We start from the raw sequence: 7,824 nt of genomic DNA, 5'->3' as shown, positions 1-7,824 counted from the left end.
CATTAGGAAGGTTGAGACCCACTAAGTTACAGCCTCGGAAACTCACAGAGTCACTATGAGTTAGCATTGACTCGATGGCAGTGAGTTTTGAGTTTTTTGAGTTGGGAAAAGCATCAGAAAATTCATTCTTTTCTCTTCCTCGATCTGCCTTGGCTCCCCCCGCCCCCTGCTCTGAGACTGCCTTGTTGAGCCCGCTGTCCTCCGGCTCTCCTCTCCCCTGAGGGATCCCTTCACAGTCACCCTGAGGACTCCCTACGTTCCCAGGCAATTCCTTTGGCGCTTTTGGACCCCTGCTCCCAGATATCATGGTTCTATGTCTTTTGAGAAAGAATGTTTAGGAAGGACTTTATAAAGTCCGGCAAATGCCTATAATCAGTCTTCACGTTCAGTGCATAATTTGGCTGGTGTAGGCTTTGGGATGGTGACACTGTCATTTCATTTAAACAATGTGTCCACGCAAATCACACATGCACACACATAACATGGAAATGATGAGATTGGGTGTAAATGCACCAGCATTGCGCACCCCTGCATACGAAGGGGCTTCAGAAAGTCCACGGGAAAATGGAGGAGAAAGATGATAATGGGCATTTCCCACAAACGTGGTGGGGCCTCTTCTACTGTCTAGTCTGCTGGCCTTCCAGAGTGGATTTCAGCCTCCTTTACCCCCACACAACAGTCTGAAATGGTACTTTTGATCACATTTGTGTAATAAAGGCATAAGCCCTGATCACGAAGTCCAGGATTGAGTTTGGCAGCACCGGGTAATTGGAAAACAAACAATGAGAACCGTGCTCTCTGGTGGCCCGGCCTTTGAGCAGTTGAGTTCTGGGTGGCTGCTTGGTGCCCCAGGACAGGCACGGAGGTGGCGGGGGCTCCCACTCTGCTGCAGTGGGAGGGGCCCTGCCCTGGGAGGGGCTGGTGCTCACACGGGCCTGGAGCCTGTGGTGCGGGGTACAGGTGAAGCTGGGTGGCAGGACAGTGCGGGTGCAGGTGTGCCCTGCGCCAGCTCCACAGGGTCCTCAGGTGGTCAGTCGGCCCTGTCTTCTCTGAGGGCCACCAGCCCTGAGCTCACCACTCTCATGGCCGCACCACAGCATGCCCCTGGACAGGAGATCCAAACAGCGGGAACCCCGTGTCTGGCCAGATGGAAGGTGGGGCAAATGCATGTGACCTGAGGATGCTGGCTCTGGACGGGGGTGCACAGGCCTGCTTGCCCTTTCTGGGACAAGCCTGGAGAGGGCTGTTTGGGGCATGGAAAAAGCCACCACCATCACCCGTCGTCCCGCCTCCAGGGCACGCTGGGACAGGAAAAAAAGAAAAGGGTTGAAGTCAGCAACATGCACAGAAATAATGGTACCGCATGCCCAGGGGTGCGCAGCATGCCAGGATATGTCCCAAAACGTGCAGAGCGCATGCTAGGAGCGTAAAATGCCGTCACTGAAAAAATTGAACATGGTGCTTTCCTTTCTCAAAGTCTTCAATGCCGCAGGTCAAAGGAGTCATGCCTTTTTCATTCCTGCACGCATGTTTTTATATGCACTATCTGCTCCTCAAAACTTTCAGAGTCATTTCCTGACCACAGCGTCGTGACAGCGCGGGTGACATGCTTCTGTGTAGGCTTGTCTTTCCTGCACTGGAACTTACCGAGCCCTTTCCAACTGGACGCATGCATGTTTCAGTAAGGAGACCATTCATGTATAATTTATTTTTTTATGTTTTCACTTGGTAGACGGTTAATCAAGTGCTGTTGACACCCCAAATCGTCATCTAGTTTTACATTTGCAACATGTTTTTCTTCCTCAACATATTTTATTGTTTTACTTTCTAGATTTAGGACTATAACTTTTCCGTCTCCTGAACTTTAAATAATAGCTATACTTATTTTTTTTCTTTCAATTTTGCTAGCCCTGTACTATTTGGGCATGGGCATTTGTAATAATATACCCAGCAAAACTTTCTCCCATTTCAGTTTCTGGACAGTAACTGGATTCTATCTCCGTGCCCCCATGCTCTTCCCTTCTCCACCCAACCCCAAATATCTGTCAATTTGGCTAAGTTAAGCTTCTCAGTATTATGCAATTATTCTCCACTTTGTGATGTGATGGAAGTACCCCATGTGTGATAAATTTCTGGCCTGTATGATGTCTATCAGTCCAGATTTGTGGCAGTCATGTTAAGAGGCCAGGATGCAGCCGACATGATTGGTTGTATCTTGAGTCAATCTCTTCTGAGACTTCTGGGAGATGAAACCATAAGTCGATGCATGGGACCTGATTCTTCCAAGAAAGAAGAGCTGGGAACAGCTCATGTCCTTTGGACCCGGGGTCACTGAGCTGGGAAACTCCTAGACCCAGAGGAAATTGATGACAAAAGCTGCCAAAAAAGACAACGTTCCTCCAGAGCTGGTGTCCTGATTTTGGGTTTATAGCATCCTATCCTGTGAGATAATGAATTTCTCTTTGTTAAAGGTGTTCACGTGTGATATTACATAACTAAGGCAGTGACATTAGTTGTATTCTCAACCTGTGGGTCATGATCCCTTTGGGGGTCAAATGACCCTTTCTCAGGGGTCATTTGGTTCATCACAGTAGCAAAATGACAGTGATGAAGTAGCAACAAAAGTAATGTTACAGTTAGGGGTTCACCACAACCTGAGGAACTCTATTAAAGGGTCACGGCATGCGGAAGGTGGAGAACCACTGCATTAAAGGATGTGATACTCAAGGGTGACAATCTTTATGTTTTGAGCTAAACTGAATTATCTTTAATACAACTTAAATTACTTTTTTTGGAGCAGTATGTTTACCCAACATTTGTGCAGAAAGCTAGCAAATCCCTAAAAACATCCTCTCCTCTGCCCGTGGTTCCTCTTATTATTAATATCATGTGGTACTTTTGTTACAATTGGCAAGTCAAAATTGATATGTTATTATTCTTTACTAAGTGTGGCTTATAGTTTGTTAACTAAGACTTCAGTTAGTAAGTGACACTTGGGTTTGGTCTGTGTTGTAGTCCTATGGGTTTTGACCAGAGCATAATGTCATGTGTCCACCATGATAGGATCATACAGAAGTTTCATCATTCTAAAATCTTCCATGTATCCTCCCACTCCCCCTGCAACCCTGCTAAGTCACTGATCTTTTTCTGCATCGTTTTGCTTTTTCCAGAATATCAGACGCAGGCATACCTCAGAGATATTGTGGGTTTGGCCCCAGGCTGCCCACAGTAAAGCAAGTATCAAAGTAAAGCGAGCTGCCCCAGTACGTTACATTTACAGGATATTGTATTCTATTATACCTGCAATAGCGCCATGAAAAAGTTTGATATTTTGTGAGAATTATCAAGATGTGACGCAGACACACTTACTTGCTGCAGGTTCCACAGTCTTCAATTTATGAAAAAACCCTAAACACCCAATATCTGCAAAGCGTAATAAACGGAGCGAGCCTGGCATGCGGTGTGCCCGCGGTCAGAGTCACACGGCATGGCGTGACGCTCTCCCAGAGCGGCTGCTTTCACGTTGCTGTGTGCATTTAATGTGACACCATGTCTTTTCTTTTTACACAGTCTTACATTTCAATTTTTTTTTTCTTTAAAAGGAGTGGGTTGTACACACGGGGGTTAAATACTTTATAAACAAGGGAAAAAACTCTGTGCTGAAACCAACTTATTCATCATCTTCTGCCTCTTCATCCTCTCCTCTTCCTCTTCCTCTTCCACTTCCTCCTCCTTTTTCCTGCTGTTCTTGGTCGTGACCCCTCCCCCCTTTCTGGCAGCATCCGGCTTCCCTTTGGCCCAGTGTGCAGAAATACCCTTTTTATATTTCTCCTCCAGCTTGGCGGCCTTCTTCTCCACAGGCCACATGTCACTGGCCACAGTGTGCTTCACAGTTCTCCCAACTTCTTCGCAACGTCCCGATGGACAGGCCGGGTGCTCGCCTTGTTTTGGGGTCAATCCTCAGAACAAAACAGAACAGAAACGCTGAAGGAGACCCGGGGTCCATCGCGATCCCTGAACTTCTTGTTTGTCTCCCCTGAAGAAGGGACATACGGCCAGACATCTGTGCTCCCATGTGCACTGCGGCACAGTTCACAGTCACGAGGAGTTGGAAACTACCCAAATTTCCATCAAGAGACGAATGGATTAAAAGACTGTGTGTGGTACATACATACAATGGAATACTATGCATTGCTAAAAAGCAGTGATGAAGCATATCGCCGCATGGGAAAAACTGGAGGAAATTATGCTAAGTAAAGTAAGCCAAGCACAAAAGGACAAATACAACATGAGTCCGCTGAGGTAAGTTTAGATAAACTGCTCTTTCTTATATATATATATGAAAGAACAGAAAGGTAAATGCAAAGGGGGCACAGGGAAAAAGTTACTGTCTACAAACACTCCAGGGGTGAGGTCCAGGTAGTATGGCAGGAGCCAGACTAAATCCAGGGACACATATGGTAGCCAACTAAAAAGGGGGTGGGGAGGGAGGAAAAGGGAAAAAAATATGTGTAGTGGGGGAATAGGGCACTGACCCACCCAAGGGGAGGGTATTGTTTGTGTCTCCACAGGGAAAGAGGGACCAGAATAATGCAGTGAGCCGCAAGGAGTGGGGAGCCAGTGGAGCGGCCTGAGGGCTCAGCCTTCATACCAGTTACGTGGACAACTGCCCCTCCCGCCAGAAGAATTTACTTTAGAGGACGGCACTGAAGCTGCAGCTAGGGGAGAGGGGCATGTCTGATCAGAGCACATGGGAGCAAATGAATGGGGAGGAAGAGAGAGTGGAGCACATCCTGGCCCACCAGGCCTGGAGGACGATATCCCCGCTCTGAACAGCCAATGCACAGAGTGGACAATATGGCTGATCCTACTATGAGACACGCCATCCCTTCCTGGCCCAGGGCCCTAAGAGGGACAACACTGGAGACTCAGTGTCGGGACTGGCCCAGACTGACCCTGCGACACCGAGACAAACCACTAAAGGCGTGCGGCAGAGCTACTGTGGGAGCAGAGCAGGGAGCCCCTGATGGAGTACAAAGGGCAGACTATGGGGCCAAAGCATGGTACCCCATCGGACCTGACTGAAGGACACGCCTAGATATAAAAAATCAGACCTTGATCTAGTTACAGGTTTTTCTTTCTTTTACAATTTTTTCTTTTAATTAATTTATTCTTCTATGGGTAATTGGTTTCCTTCTTTGTTGTCATCGCTGTGTTCGCACTCATCGCTTATCTTGCTATGGCTTGATTTTTGGTGCATATTATTATCTCTACAGATCTATCTAGGTAAGATAGACTGGATGAATAGTCTGGAGGAGAAAACAACGGGACCAATGGTTCTGGGGGGACACAGGAGAGGGGGAGGCGGGGGTAAGGAGGTGGTGCTGATCAACCCAGGGGCAGGGGAGCAACAAGTGATCCAAAATCAGTGGCAAGGAGGGTGTGAGAGGCCTGGTAGAGATTCAACAAGGGTAAGGTATCTGAGAGAAATTACTGAAACCCAGATGAAGGCTAAGCATGATAGTGGGACAAGAGGAAAGTAAAAGGAAATAGAGGCAAGAACTAGGTGACAAAGGTATTTATAGAGGTCTAAAGACTGGAATGTACATATGTGAATATATGGGGAAATAGATCTACATACATATATTTATAGGTTAAAGCAGCAGATGGACATTGGACCTCCACTCAAGTACTTACTCAATGCAAGAACACGTTGTTCTATTAAATTGGCATTCCAGGATGCACACCTTTCCAACACGATTGCTGAAGACAAATGTGTGCATAAGCAAATGTGGTGAAGAAAGCTGATGGTGCCTGGCTATCAAAAGAGATAGCGTCAGGGGTCTTACAGGCCTTGAAGATAAACAAGGAACCATCTAGCTGAGAAGCATCAAAGCCCACATGGAAGAAGCACACCAGCCTGTCTGACCACGAGTTGTAGAAGGGACCAGTTATCAGACATCAAAGAACTGAAAATCATATCAGTGGGTGCCCACCTTCCTGATACAATCACTGAAGGCAAATATGTGCATAAGCAAATGTGAAGAAAGCTGATTATGCCGGCTATCAAAAGATATAGAGTCTGGGATCTTAAAGGCTTGAAGGTAAACAAGTGGCCAACTAGCTCAGAAGCAACTAATCCCACATGGAAGAAGCACACCAGCCTGTGTGACCACAAGCTGTCGAAGGGATCAGGTATCAGGCATCAAAGAACAAACAATCATATCATTGTAAATGTGGGTGAGTACAGAGTGGAGACTCAAAGCCCATCAGTAGGCAACTGGACATACCCTTACTGAAGAGTTGTGGGGAGGAAATGAGTCAGTCAGAGTAGCAACGATGAAACATATAACTTTCCTCTAGTTCTTAAATGCTTCTTTCCCCCCCAATTCTACCTTACAAATCTGGCTAGACCAGAGGATGTACATTGGTACAGATAGCAACTGGAAACACAGGGAATCCAGGACAGATGACTTCTTCAGGACCAGTGGTGAGAGTGGCGATGCCTGGACGGTGGAGGGAATGTGGGGAAGAAAGGGGGAACCAATTACAAGAATCTACGGATAGCCTCCTCCCTGGGGGACAGACAGCAGAGCAGAGGGGGGAGACATCGGACAGTATAACATATGACAAAATAATAATTTATGAATTATGAAGGGTTCATGAGGGAGGGGGCAGTGGGGAAGGAGGGCGGGGAATGAACAGCCAATATTAAAGGCTCAAGTAGAAGGCACATGTTTTGAGAATGATGATGGCAACAAATGTGCATATGTGCTTGACACAATGGATGGATGGATGAATTGTAATAAGAATTGTACGAGCCCTCAACAAAATGATTTTAAAAAAGTAGTCCAATACATAATCCACAATGCCACCTAGGTTGATATATAAATTATACCTCAATAAAGCTGCTTAAAAAAAAAAGAAGGGGCAATATGGCGGCGCTCTGCTGACCCCCCGCGGGCGCCATGGTTTTCCTCTCGGCGCAGCTATGGCTGCGGAACCGCATCACCGAGACCGCTACTGGCGGGTCCAGGAGGTGCTGAAGCACGCCCGGCACTTCCGGGGAAGGAAGAATCGGTGCTACAGCCTGGCGATCCGAGCTGTGATTCGAGCCTTTGTGAAATGCACCAAAGCACGGAATCTGAAGAAGAGGACCATGCGGACTCTCTGGATCAATCGAATCACAGCTGCTTCCCAGGAGCATGGCCTGAAGTACCCAGCCTTGGTTGGCAATTTAGTTAAGTGCCAGGTGGAGCTCAACAGGAAAGTGCTTGCTGACCTGGCCATCTATGAGCCAAAGACTTTTAAATCTTTGGCCGCTTTGGCCAAAAGGCGGCGAGAAGAGGGATTTGCTGCTGCCCTGGGAGACGGAAAGGAACCGGAAGGCGTGTTCTCCCGAGTGACGCATTATCGCTGAGGGTCCCCTCGCACATTGACCTTCCTGCCGTGGCGGTGTGACCTTCGAGATGTTTGTCCAGATGGTCCCAGACCCTGAAATAGCGAGAGGAACGGACATAATTGTACACAGACCTCAGGAAGCCAAGGGTCCACCCTCCCCTCCTAGTGGGAGAGGTCCACAGACTGGTTAGATACAGATCATGCAAATAAAGCTGGTTTTCTGTTCTGCTTTGCAAAAAAAAAGAAGGGACATACGTTTCCATCGCTCTCTCATTGTTTTAAAAATCATTTTATTAGGGGCTCATACAACTCTTATCACAATCCATACATACATCCATCGTGTAAAGCCCATTTGTACATTCATTGCCCTCATCATTCTCAAAACATTTGCTCTCTAGTTAAACCCCTGGCATCAGCTCCTCA

The 7,824-nt window shown here is 47.2% G+C and overlaps 1 pseudogene; it reads left to right on the top strand.

The window, feature by feature from the left end:
• The first annotated feature begins 6,968 nt into the window (after nucleotides 1–6,968).
• LOC142437244 (large ribosomal subunit protein bL20m pseudogene) lies at nucleotides 6,969–7,435 on the top strand (annotated as a pseudogene).
• Nucleotides 7,436–7,824: the final 389 nt, after the last annotated feature.

The sequence above is a fragment of the Tenrec ecaudatus genome, chromosome 1 (assembly GCF_050624435.1).
Source record: "Tenrec ecaudatus isolate mTenEca1 chromosome 1, mTenEca1.hap1, whole genome shotgun sequence".
NCBI classification, from domain to species: domain Eukaryota; kingdom Metazoa; phylum Chordata; class Mammalia; order Afrosoricida; family Tenrecidae; genus Tenrec; species Tenrec ecaudatus.
The sequence above is the reverse complement of the archived record's forward strand: the minus strand, read 5'-3'. Positions and strand labels throughout refer to the sequence as shown.